This window comes from Triturus cristatus, chromosome 2_1, assembly GCF_964204655.1.
Source record: "Triturus cristatus chromosome 2_1, aTriCri1.1, whole genome shotgun sequence".
Taxonomy (NCBI): domain Eukaryota; kingdom Metazoa; phylum Chordata; class Amphibia; order Caudata; family Salamandridae; genus Triturus; species Triturus cristatus.
Window position 1 is genome coordinate 581,019,790 of NC_140581.1, and position 14,545 is coordinate 581,034,334.

A 14,545-nucleotide genomic window follows, 5' to 3' on the forward strand; every position below is an offset into this window, starting at 1 on the left:
TAGGACCATTGCTGTTTTTTACAATTAGAATATGCTGCAGCACAAATTGTCACATGGTATCCTACATACAGGTGGAGCAGACTGCATTTACAGGGTTAATTGCCTCTGTATTATTTCTTTAGGGAAAGTGATTTATCTCTTGTTGAAGTGTTAAAGAGGGGTCATCTTTTAATTTAATACGAAATCTTTTAAATATTTGTTGTTTTGAATACAAAGAAAAAACATTGGGCCCGATTCACAGAACTAACTTAAGACAAAATCCTAAACTTACTACCATTTTGGTATTCACAGAAGACACTTACTCATTTTGGTATTCACAGAAGGCACTTACTCATGTTGGTATTCGCAGAAGGCACTTACTCATCAATGAGTAAGTGCCTTCTGTGAATACCAAAATGAGTAAGTGCCTTCTGTGAATACCAAAATGGTAGTAAGTTTAGGATTTTGTCTTGTTAGTTCTGTGAATTGGGCCCGTTAATTGGATATTGATTTATAGTTATTTTAGTGAGTTGCTCAATTCTGAGTTTCTACCCCACAACACTTCCCTAATGCAGTCTTGGACTGCTACGTATCAGTACCATGAGAGTTAGGTTTTACATTGTTTACTATTTTACAAAAGCACTAGGAAAAGGGTCTATGTTGGAAAGTCTGAGAATTGCAATGAGAAAGGGGTTTGCATTGAGAACTCTATGACAACTGCAGTAGAACAAACTTCCCTTGGATGAACTCCATATGGAAGGATTATACATTGTTTAAAACTATGGTGTCTTCTAACAATGATCTCGGGTTCAGGCGGCATTAAATAGGTCTTGATTTCATTGTGTAATTTTGTTATTTTAATTTTTCTTTTAAGTAAACACATTGTACATGTATTACTTAAGAATTATTGTGCACTTTTTGGAACGCTTTAACATTTATTGAAATCCTTCATTTGTTTTTTAACTATGCTGGTAATATTAAATTCCTGATACAACAAAGTAGTAGCAATTCTGACATTCATCTTAAACTGCTGGAATGTCTTGCTTCAGTTGCATTATGTGCACTCTGACATACTTTGTTCCTCTTATCATAAACTCTGAGCTGTGCCCATGTTCCATCAAAACAGGGAAGAGAGGCTCTCTTTCTTGATTCTCACTCCTATTTTCAGTACACCAGATGAAAAGACTCTGTCTATGTGAGTGCAGGGCATGCAGTGCTGTGAGAGTGTAGGGTCCACCACTTTAAAACCAAACATATTAACATTGCCAATGCTTGTGGATTAAAAATGCTTTCCTATTTGTTAATTATTGCAGTTTTGAATTGATTGGATTAGTAGTCATTTTCTTCATGTAACATTTTGCCTATTCGGTTAATGCTTGAATATATTTCACATTTATTTTGGATGTTTACAATTTCTTTATTTTTTGATATTTCTAAAGTGGTTAAGATAATGCATACAAATATGTTTTAATATGTTTGTTTAATGCTTGTGTTCACTATATTAATGTTGTTAATAATTGGCCATTTCTTTATTTATTTGCTTCAAAGTCAACATTTTGGATCTCTATATACTTGTTGCCAATATTATGTTATTCGTGATATTTTTAATGATAATATTTTTAATGATATTTTTTTTTAACATACTGTATTCTTCGTCAATATTTTTGTAGTTGATGATTGTGCAATGATACTTTTGTTTCACCATATTTTGTTGTCTATATTGTTGCATAAACCCAGTTTAAGTACATAGGAAGCTAACCAATGTACTAATGCGATCAATAAGACATTTAAAAGTTCCACATAAAAAAAAATCAGAACGTGCTATTTAACTCTTGTTATTAATATATTATTTGGGCCCAAGGATAAGACAAAAGCCAGCAAAAGGTGGACTTGCATGTATCCTTAACATAATTTTGTTGTTGTTGCAGCATGGAGCTAGTCTCAGAAACATATTTCCACCCGGTATTAAAATAAATAAGAAAGAGAATTCAAATGCCACATTTGGAAATATTATTCACTTCTGCTGGTGATTAAATACTGTGGTCTTGTGATTTAAATGCCTGAGGCCACCTCCTTGTGCCATTCATCATTTGCAGTGAGAATCAGGTGTTTTTCTGATAAATGGTCAGACAATGGTGAACAAATGCTATAAGTGGGTATTCTTCTTTAACCACAAGGAATTTTATTAAGGTATCATGTGATAGTAAATTCTATTTGGCAGAGATCTGATGCAAATTCATTAAACATCATTATAGTTTGAGTGTTTAACACACAAACTACATACTTCATGCTGCTGATACAAAGCCTAAAAAGACATTAGCTGTTGCATACTGACAAAATATCGGTCATGATATTAAGAATATTACTGAGATGCTGCAAAAGAGCTGTGAATAGTAGCAGTAGTAAATATTTTACTTTTGTATATTAAAAAACAGAAACAAGATCAAAAGAGCTTGGTCAGTGCCAAACTGGAGAACACATGTAAAGAAACTGGGCAACAATGTTCATGGCAATCAAAAACTCCAATAATAAACAATGTTAAATGGTAATTTTCCTTGGGCTTTTCTGATAGGAAACCTTTTTCTTATGTTCAAAAAATCCAAAGTAACCTTTGGGTCATACATATCGCTGCTCTTTGTAATGACAATGGGTATACAATATCTGATCTAAATCAAAGGGAGTAAGAATTACTACAAATTCTGCCACTATATATCAGTTTAACTTGCTACTTAGAAGAACAAAGTCTTCAGATACTAAATTCACTGATTGCTTATCAGTAACAACATAAAACAAGGCCCTTATTGGTGATCAAGGGAATCAACTGTCCTTTTTAATGTCAGTGTTAATATGCTTCCTCTGCTAAGTAACTGGAGTGGAACACTTCCTGTACTAGGTTTTAAATATAAACGGGAATCCAAATAATCCAAGGGACAATTAGCTATTATCTATTCTCTATTAACTGTTATGTCCCACTGTTAAGCTGTTCTTAAAAATTATCCTTCATGCAAGGCAAAATAAAGTGAATATTGGAAATATTCTCCAGATTACTCAGGTAGGTTTTGGCCAAGAAACATCAATGGTGCATGGTGGTGTAAAAAGAAGGCCTTCTTGCAATCTATGCCTCAATTGATTTTGCTAAGGCATTCAATTGCCTTAGCTGTGAGTTAATATGGTTTTAATTTTGAGTCCTGCAAGCTTTAATCCATATACTTGCAAGCCTGCCTCTGAATTGTTGCGTGTAGACTCCTAAAGCTGATTCATTCATTGCTTCTCCCATGACATTATCCCACTTGGGTATTTAAATATGAATTGAAGAAAAGAATCAAGATAAGCATAAAACTGAAGCAAATTCCAGGACCACTGGTTTATTGATGGAATTCATTGGTGAAAGCTAAACAATTGTAATTACCTGGGAGTTTATTTTGACATGAGGCATTAATTAAGGCTCAGATGAAATCAGAATTGATAGTTTTGAATGCCCTGTGGCTTTTTTGTCATACATATTGTGGCTATCTGCTACTATGGTGACCTCGGGCCCATTGATAGAAACCTACCATTGTATAATTAATCCAATTTTGGTGTATGGAACATCTAGCTGATTCTCTTCTATGAACTCAAAAAGTGAGAGACCGGAAGGGTCTATCTAGAGGCAGTGACTCGGACTATGGAAAAATACACTAGAGATACTATGGTTGGAAATAGGTCTTACTTACATCTATTTGGGCTACTGTTCTGATACTGATCCTGAAATGAGCTTTGTAGTCATTTAATTAATATTAATCAAGGGTGCTCTGAGGCTCAAACAAACTTTAAGAACAGGCCTGCCAATCAGAATGCTCCTTTGTGGACTACAGCTACTCTTAAAGTCCTGCAAAGGAAGCATTGTGTGCTGCCAGCTCTCTGTCTCCTTGGAATGCTGTGCGTCATACTCAACCTCAGGAAAGCATAGGCAACAACTGGGTGAAATGCCCCTCATTCACCTGAGGCACTCCCTTAGCCTCTAGCTCTGAAGTAGCCATGAATCACAAACAGAAAATTGTGATCATAAATATCGAGAGACTGAAGTATTGTTTCAAAAGCATCATGAGAAAAAATATCATGGGCATAAACTTATAAAGAAAATTACCAAAATATTGAGTCAAAAATATTATTTGTAAGAACATCAACCAAAAGCACATAGAACCTGTGTCATCATAACTTAGGTCACAGAGAATCAATATTCTGAATAGGTCAGTTTCATAGAACCCACGATGATTTTGGGCGACCCAACAATGATCACCATGGCAGCCTGTTGTTTTTTTTGCTTATTTCATTGAATTTTTGATGAATACGTGGGCTGCATGGAAAGATACTGCACTCCAACCACAGCTACGAGCATTGTGTCTGAGTTTTGTCTCCCGACAGTTAGCAGCCACGAGCTGAAACGCCTCTAGAAACAAATAAGGAGCATTTGGTGGCCATCTTGAAAGGTTAGCAAGGATCGCATACAGGCTCAATGAACTTTAAAAGCAAGTACGGAGCATTTAGTGGCCATTTTGAAGCATTGGGAAGGATTCCATACAAGCTCAACTCACTGTGAAAACAAGAAAGGAGCATTTGGTGGTCATTTTGAAGCATTGGGAAGGATCGCACAAGCCCAAAGTATTGTAAAAATCTGCTTTCAACCATGGCGGCCATCTTGAAAACTTAGTATTTGGTTTACAAGCTCCATCTGCTGTAAAATACCATGTAGTTGGTTTACCTAACAGTCTAGTCATTTTGATGGAGACTTCATCGTGATCTCCAACAGAGCGATATTCAGTCCTTTAAACAATGATATGAGAATGTTAGGACTATGATGTGAGAATGTTGAGACTATGCCATACCCTGTGCCAGTAAGTGGTGACAGTCTTACTATTTAGGAACTAGTATTACTACCATGTCTCAGGAAGTGGTGGAAGTCTCACTATATGCCATTTGTTTGAAGTACTACAGTGATGTTCTAAATACTTTGCTTCTAGCTCATCAACGGTGATAGGCACACCATTTTAGATTACTTCGTAGGTTTAGACTCACGACATACAACCATTATTGTCTACTCTGGATTGGTGTTGTGGTGGTATCTGCATGCAACTCAGTGACCCATGCATTATTGTGTGTCTAAATAAAGACCACTGTGTCAACTGTTCCTCAACCATTTATCTTAATTCAACTTTTCCCGCAATTCTTGAGCTCTTTTTGAGTAACAGTTATGGCTGCCTCCAATATGTCTCAACCACCATAACTTCTTTTGGACAAGGGAGAACCCTTATTAGCATGCAACAGTAGAAAAAGTTATTTGATTCCTATTTACATGCCATAAGAGGAGAAAACATTTCTGCAGTGAGGACACAATCAGTGTTACACCATAATTTGGGCGTGGAAGAAAGGAATATTTATGAAAGACTGGATAAAATACCTGTGAGCCGGGGTGATGGCGGACCGGGGTACTCATATGAAATGTCTGTGTTACTGCTTGAATGCTGTTTTGGCTCTCAAATTAATATTGTGTTGGAAAGACATACATTTTTCTTGACAGTTGAAGGGAAGACTGAGAAGATTGGGAACTATGTAACAAGTTTGAAAACCTTAGCATTCACATGTGAATTTGAGGCTATATTTGATTCTCTGATTAGAAATCAACTTGTAAGGTGTACCAATTCCTAAAGATTACAAAAGAAACTTCTGGCCAGGAATCCTGATCTTAAAGAAGTGGTTGCCATTTTTGAGGGAATGGAGAATACTACCTCATGTGTACGGGAGAAGGGAGAAACTAAAGGAAGTGAAGGAACTCAGGGGATGAGTAGTTCCATTATGAAAGAGAATGTTTGTGAAGTTGAGGATGAGAGCGTGCACCGTGTAACAGGTGACAATAAGACCAAAAGCAAGAGTAACAAAGAATTTTGTGGAAAATGTTTTAGGTGTGGCAGTGAGTCTCATCTTTCTAATAGCCAGCAATGTTTTGTCAGGTTAGCCACATGCAAGAAATGTGGGGGAAAAACATTATTAAACAATATAATGTAGTCTAACGCACTCCAATTTGATCCAGGTCATTGATCCTTAATTTGAAGGTGGGTGGTGCAGGTGGGTTAATCCTTCTGAGAGAAAGGATAGTAAATCATAGATAGCGCTATCCTCCAAAATTGAGGGGCGTCCCCCACTCACACTCAAAGAAATCATAAAAATTGTACCACTAAAATGTATATCATGAGATTATTACAAAGACAAGAGAAGAAGTCTTTTTGGAAGTAAAAAACATGAAAAAACATGAATAAAATTTGATTTGACAATTTCAAACATTTCCAGAACCTTTTCACAAATTTAATGAAACGCTTTCTTTGAGTGCGAGTGGGGGATGCCCCTCTATTTGTGGGGGATAGCACTATCTAGGAAAAACATTATGCCACAGTGTGCAGAAGCTTAAAACGTCAAAGTGTGGCAATGGTTGAAAATGATAAGGAAATGATCTTGTGTGTCAAAAACGATGGTTGTGTAGATCGTGAACCGATTATAATTCATGAATGTAAGATCTTGATTGGTGGGAAAGAAGTGTGTGCTTTAGTTATACAATGGTTGGGAATAAAAAATTGGTAGAATATATTTGGCTCGAAAAACATGGAATTGTTACCATCTGATATAAACCCAGTGGGGTATGGTGGAATCAAGATTGATGTACTAGGATACACAATGGTGAGAATGCAATTTCAAGACAGGGAAACAGTAGGGAAGTTGTATGTGGCTAAAAGAGGGCATAATCTTCTAGTGTGGCATCAACAACGAGACATGGGCATCACATTAAATCCTAATGCCACAGAGAAGGTATTGTTGCTTACTGATTCTGTAAATGATAAAGATATATTCCATGATATCCCAGGTGTTTTCACAGACACTTTAGGTACCTTGAAGGGTTTCCAGCACAAAAGTACACACAAAAAGTAATTGCTTCTGTTCACAAAAGGAGAAAGGTTCCGAACGTGAGTCCCATGTTCTCTATGCCACTGGAGTCAAGCTGGCCTAGCTGATCAATTAATAAATCAGGCTTTATAAAGCGCAGCTAATTAGCCGATAGTGTGTCCAGTTGCTTGCCGGTCCCAGAGGCTTATTCGAACAGCCAGGTCTTGAAGGCCATTTGAAATTCTAGCAGTGAGGTGAAAGTCCAGAAGTGAGTGGGGAGGCTGTTCCAGGTCTTTGCTCCGGTGTGGGAGAAGGAGCGTCCTCCACTTTTGCTTCGTAGATGCAGGAAGTATGGGCAAGTGAAAGGGAGGCAGAGTCTAGTCTTCTCAATGGTTGGCGGAAGTTTAGGTGGTGGTTAATGTAGGCAGGCCCTTGGTTGTGTAGAACCTTGTGTGCGTGGGTCAGCAGCTTGACTTGGCATCTCTTCTGGATGGGGAGACAGTGGAGTTTCCTGTGGTAGGGTGTGATGTGGATTCATCGGCGAAGGCCGACGATGAGTCTGGCAGTGGCGTTCTGTGTGGTCTGAAGTCTCTGTAATAGGTGTGTGGCGATTCCTATGTAAAGGGTTTTGCCATAGTCCAACATGAGGACTTGTGTCATGGTACGACTCTGTGTAGGGGTAGCCACTTGAAGATCTTACGTAGCATTCACAGATTGAGGAAGCAGACATAGGAGACAGCGTTCTTCTGTTATTTCATGGTGTGCTTGTAGTCAATGATGATTCCGAGGTTTCTGCCATGGTTGGAGGGAGTGGGTGCGGGTCCTAGGTCTGATGGCCACCAGGAGGTTTCCCATGTGTTGATGCTGTTGCCAAAGATCAGTACTTCCGTCTTCTCTGTGTTCAGCTTTAGGCAGTTGATCTTCATCCAGTTGGCTATGTTTGTCATGCATTTGTGGAAGTTGGTTCTGGTGGTGGTGGGGTCGTCAGTGAGTGAGAAGATGAGTTGGCTGTTGTCTGCCAAGGAACTTATGTTGAGTCTGTGGGATCTGACAATGTTTGCTATGGGGGTCATATATGCTTTGAAGAGCGTGGGGCTGAGGGATGAGCCCTGGCTGATGAGGAGTGATACCCCAAAACCAGGATGCTTGTTTACGGTCCGAAGAGGACCTAGCCTGGCAGTTCAGGCTGAACTTTTCCCATTGAGAACAGGGTCGAGACTGATATGCAAATGACTGGGTTCCAAACTGGAGTGCCATGTGAGCAAAAAAAAAGGTGGACTTAGGCCAGAACTCTGTACTGAGGGTGAAAGTTTGACATTGTTCAGCATTCAGTCCATCAATTGTTCTTTTTGCAGAGGTAATGAAGAGACACATTAATGGCATCCTAACCAAGTTCCTGGATGACAACTATATATTGGACTCGTCCCAAGATGGCTTTATGCTGGCGTACAGCACAGAATCTGCACCCCACACAGTTTCCAAGCATCTCTGTAGTGCCCTGGATGAAGGCGGATCATCAGCCCTGACTCACATTTTATAAGGTGTCCCATAAAATCCTACTCTAGCGCTTACAGGGCATTGATTGGCATAGGTAAGTCTGCACTGTCCTGGTTCACCTCAATTCTATCTGTGCACTCCTTCCAGGTCACTTCTCTTCCCTACACTCCCTACCTCATACTATACAATACAGTGTTCTCCAGACCTCTTCATTGAGCCCCACTTTGTTCAATCTTTGGCACAGGTCTTAAAATTCTCTGGACTTGCACTGGTATCATATGCTGTCACTACCCAGCTTGTGCTCTCTTCCTGGGAAAATCCCACGCAAGACTCGGCTAACTTCCAAAAGGGAATGCTAGCTGTCATAGAGTGGATGAACGTCAATTGCCTTCACCTGAATGCAAACAAAATGTAAATACTTTTACTTGGAAAAGATACCCATTCCTGGCGTGATTACTGATGGCCTTCCTCCCTCGCCCACCCCCCCCATACCTAAGACCATCATCAACAACTTAGGAGTCTGGCATTTGAGGCTCAATCCAAATCGGTAGCAGTCACATGTTTCGGACTCTGAAGATATCTCAAACCCATTCTAAGTCTTTTCAACCCTAGCACCCAACAAACCATCATTTAGGTGGTAATTTTGTCCTGTATAGATAATGCAACATCTGAAAAGCCAGTCACTATAAGATTCTAGCTGGTCCAAATTGCTGAGGCCAGACTGCTATTGTCCCTCCTTCTATTCTGCTCTGCCTCCGGTCTTCGTTGTAAATTAAACTGGCTTCCTGAAAACAAGCGTATTCACTTGCACTCCCAGTGGGCCCCCACCCTGTTCAACCTCATATCCCCTTACCAACCCTCAGATTCTTTGTGCGCAGCCGGCCTCAACTTGGCCATTGTTCATTGAGTTAGGAGAGTAAGTGAGGAAGGCCACTCTTTCTGTGTCAAGACCCAATCACTCTGAAACTCGCTTCCTCTCTACATCAGGGGTACCCAGAACCACATGCATTTTAGAAAAACTCTGCAGACATGCCTTTTTTCCAACAAGCGTCCCCCTTACCCTTTCCCTCTGAAAGGCCACAGTTGCAGTCCATTCACCCATTGGGCACAGCACTGGGGAGCCCCATTGTTGGGGCATCCATGCACTTTACAAACTCCATAACATAACATAACATGGTCAGAAAACCTTTATTTGTTAGGAAAGGTGCTTCCAGGTTCATGGGACCATTCGTTATAAGCAAAAGATAAAGAAATCTGGCTATTTTAGATTCTGGTGAAGTAGGGAGCATGGCCAGATTAACTAAGGTGAATCACATCAATGGATAAGAAAAATTAGTTGCAATAGTCTTCTTCTTTAGTACTCTTTAATTCTTCAGTAGGGCAACTGAGATTCAAATGCAATATTTTTTACCTGTTCTTTTAATAAGCAAAGGTTTGCAAATATTTTGTTGAATATATTGTCATGCTTTTGTATTTGTTAGGATTTTTCTAATTTGCTTTTGGATAAACTGATGTGTATTATTTTTTCCAATTAGTAAATTTTTCTATCACAAGTTTCTTTTTCTTTCTTCAAATTATATTGATATCCCATCATTTCAGGGGAACAGATGTGTTATGATCCACCTGTCCGTAGAGTGGAATATTAACTATGATTACCACAGAGATTAATGGCTTCCTGTGACAACCAGTGATCAATTGAGCGAGTCTGGAGAGAGCTGGAAGGGCAGAGCTGAGCAGTGCCGATCGGAATGCCGGCGGCAGCGAGGAAGCAGTGAACTCCCTCCGAAAACTTGCCTGGTGCCTTCCGTACCTGCAGTTACTGGACTCCTTGTTGTTCCAGTAGCACTCCTGGTGGGGCGGATTGCCTCGCTGTGATCTCTTCAACATAACATAACATGGTCAGAAAATCTTTATTTGTTAGGAAAGGTGCTTCCAGGTTCATGGGACCATTCGTTATAAGCAAAAGATAAAGAAATCTGGCTATTTTAGATTCTGGTGAAGTAGGGAGCATGGCCAGATTAACTAAGGTGAATCACATCAATGGATAAGAAAAATTAGTTGCAATAGTCTTCTTCTTTAGTACTCTTTAATTCTTCAGTAGGGCAACTGAGATTCAAATGCAATATTTTTTACCTGTTCTTTTAATAAGCAAAGGTTTGCAAATATTTTGTCGAATATATTGTCATGCTTTTGTATTTGTTAGGATTTTTCTAATTTGCTTTTGGATAAACTGATGTGTATTATTTTTTCCAATTAGTAAATTTTTCTATCACAAGTTTCTTTTTCTTTCTTCAAATTATATTGATATCCCATCATTTCAGGGGAACAGATGTGTTATGATCCACCTGTCCGTAGAGTGGAATATTAACTATGATTACCACAGAGATTAATGGCTTCCTGTGACAACCAGTGATCAATTGAGCGAGTCTGGAGAGAGCTGGAAGGGCAGAGCTGAGCAGTGCCGATCGGAATGCCGGCGGCAGCGAGGAAGCAGTGAACTCCCTCCGAAAACTTGCCTGGTGCCTTCCGTACCTGCAGTTACTGGACTCCTTGTTGTTCCAGTAGCACTCCTGGTGGGGCGGATTGCCTCGCTGTGATCTCTTCAACAGCACCTCCTTTGTGGTCCGCCTGCCGGCTCACCACGTTTCCACTGCTCTGGGCCCCAGGGGGGTTCGATAGCTGCGTTTGGCTGCCCAGAACCCCAGCAGGAGCCTCCAAGTAGCGTGCATTGGCCGGTGCCTACCTAGCTGCACCGTTTATTCTTATGCCTGCTGCTAGACTGTAACGGGAAGCAGAGTTCATGCGTGCCTCGTAATCCTGTGCCCGTGCAGTCTGGATTTCCTCTCCACTTCTGTAATGCAACAGCGAGCAGTGATTTCAAGTTTCGCAAGCAAGAGTCAGAGAAGTGCTTGGTCATGCGGTTGGTGCACCTGATTCTAATTTAATTTACACTACGTTTATTCTAGTACTAGTACTAGTGTTTGGGTTGTATACAATTTCGTGAGGAGAAGCTCACGAATTTGACAACTGACAGCATCCGTATCTGTTGTGAGGACGCGCAGGACGCTGCTGGTCCGCGTTCGCCCTTGAGTGCCGCCATTCACCGACTACTCAGGGGCGGCTGGTGACATTTGAAAATGGCGGGGCGTAAAAGTGCTGGAGGAGTGCCCCGTCAAAATGCACTCTGAAACTAGGCCCAAAACACCCCTTCCCCTCCATGGATTTTCTTCAAAACACTTGCAATCAAATCCCAGCTAAGCAAATCCACACGAACCACCTGCAACACCCTACAATCGAACCCCAAAAACATGCAAAACTCACGTTTAACATGGGCTCCTATGGCAGCTCCTTCCCTTCCTCGACTTTGCCAAAAAACACCCTTCCCATCGATCGATTCCTCCCAAACTTCCTGCACACCCATCAATTCCCCCTCCCTACCACTCACAGCAGCCCCGTTCCTGTCGATCCACTGGAACACCCTAAAAACCACTTCTCCACCACCCCAACCCTACCACCTAACCCTAAACACCACCCCAACCCTACCACCAGCAGCGGGAGAAATTAAAATTAATAAAATTAAAAGACACTTACCTGACCGCCTCTTCTCCTGGTCTGCGTTGGCGCCTCTGCCCCTGCAAACCGGTCCGGAACACCACGTGACGTCAGCACTGGAGTCAAGTGACTGGGAACCCCTCAGCCAATCCTGGTGCTGCTGCAGCGTCAGGATTGGCTGAGGGCACAGCCTACTCCTTGCCCACCGCCTGCCCATTAGGAGACCGAGGGGCTCCTAATGGGCATGCGCAATGCAGTTAAAACACAAGTACGCATGACTGGGCACGGGCTAAAAATTAATCTCCATGCCCACTCATGCGCACTTATTATTATTATTTCTGAATTTGTAGAGCGCCTGGTTACACTTACCAGTGTGTCCCCACGCTATCAAGGATTACAGCAGCACCCACTCAACAAGACCAAGCGAAGCAGAGGGGTTATCCTTTGGGGAAGAGAAGTGTCTTCAGCTCTCTTCGAAATGTCAATTCTGATGGTTCCATCCCCTGGCTTGTGACAATGCATGTCAGTCAACATGACGCCGGACCGCCCATGGTCCGACGTCATGCTGACTGACATGCATTGTCAGTTCTCCCCACCCTCGGCATCTCTGAACTTAAGTAAACTAAGTTCAGAGACACCGAGGAGGGAGATACGGGCACGCAGGTGGGGGCGGGGGGGCAACGCCCCCATGCCCCAATGGACGCACCACGCCTGCGACTACTGCACCACTGCCACTGCTGCTGACGCTGACGGTTTAGCAGACCCCAAACCCCCATACCCCCCCTCCCTGCGGAAGCGGCTTGGTGGACCAAAGACTGGGTGCGGCTTGCGGGGAGTGGTTGCGGAGCAACGCGGTACAGTGCGGTGCGCTACCGGCATGCTACCGGTGTGCTACCTGTGCTGCCTGTGCTGTGCCTGTGCACTGTTGGGCACTGCTGGGCAACGCTGGGCACTGTTGGGCAAAATTCGGAGCTCAAGCAGCAGGAGGGCTGTCTCTTGTCGAGACACAGGGAGTGAGACAGCAAGCCTGACGACACAACAGACACTACGGACCACGGGTTGTGGATTAGAGGGCTGCTCTTTGTTATTCCAGACATCCCCTGAGCTTCACATGAAGTAGGATTGTGGAGTCGAGTTTCTTTTTTTTTTTTTTGGAAGAGCATGCCCAGCTAGCCCGGGGTAGCCCAGCAGGGGTCCTCCGTATTACACCCAGAGTCTGCTTGATAAGAGGAAGCAGATGCCCTCCAGGAGCTTGTGTTCCGGGCATTCAGGGCAACCCACTGCTTCCCCCAGATCTCCTGTAGGATCTTTAGGGTCTCAACAAGGAACAGCCAGTCATCCCTCTGGTTACAGTAGCCCCTCTGGTTACAGTAGTCCCCTAAAGTTACTTAAGACCATCAGGCGAAGGAAGACTCGCGGTCATCTCTCACACTTGAAATCTTACCCTTCTGTGATGTCGATGTTCACAAAGGGTGTGAGGAGTTCACTAAGGAGGACAGCAGCAAATGACAAGACTCTGGGAGACCATCAGTCTCTTTGTATAGTTAGTGAAGACAAGGCGGGTGCTTCATTACCCCGAAGTTTTCTCATCAGAACACTGGTGCAACTGTAATTTCCCCGTTAACCCAGGTCGACGATGGAAGTGGTGGAAGATATTGAGATGGAGATGGTCATGCCTGTGGACATGCCATTGGAAAACGGTGAGGTTCAACTCCCTGGGAGTGGTTTGTCCTTGCCGGCAGAGTTGGTGCCCCCGGATGGTAAACTTTACCTTTCGAGTAACACCAAGTGTTGCCTTGGTTATCTTTCCCCCAAAATGAAAATGATTCAGCAAATGCCACAGTCTGTAGACTGTAGCCTTGAATTTGGGGACTTGGAGGACTAGACCTTGCCGGATATTGCCATCACGTTAGAAAAAAACTAAGTTTTGGCTACCAATTGAAAACATCAGATTCCAGGGAGCAGACGCTGAGACTCCCATCAGTCACCTATACTAGTTGTCCCCGTATGCCTATCCTGTACAGTAGCAACCCCTCTAGCGTGTCTTATGTGCATTTCTCTAGATTTGTCTAATCTGGAAGCACCAGATGTGCCTCAAGATACAGGGGTTCATGAAGTTATACAAGAATTAAATGTGGCATATAATGTGCTGGCGGGGAGGGGGTATCTTGAGATTTGTTATGGGCTAGAGAGGATTCTTTTGTTGATACTATCTTTGATGGAGAAAACCACTATGAACTCTGATCACATACTGGATATCCTCTCACCAATCCTAATAGGGGTCCAGAAGCTTAATTCTTTTCAGTTTAGCATAAGTAAGCTTGGAAAGGGCATGGAAGTAAAATCTCAGGCGTGCCAGGCGCACTTAGAGGTATCTAGCGTGGGAACTCAGACCAAGGTCCAGGGAGATTGGGGGGTTCCTAATGATCCTCTGACTAGAGGTAGTCCCCCGCTATGTCCCCCGGCATGCGAGGTTCCTACAAAGCATAGGGGACCCGTTGTTTACTAGTCTTAGAGATAGCACAAATGTAACTGCACCTTTGAATCAATTACACGTGTACCCCATTTTCATAAAATGGAAAACGAACATACCACATACTCCTGA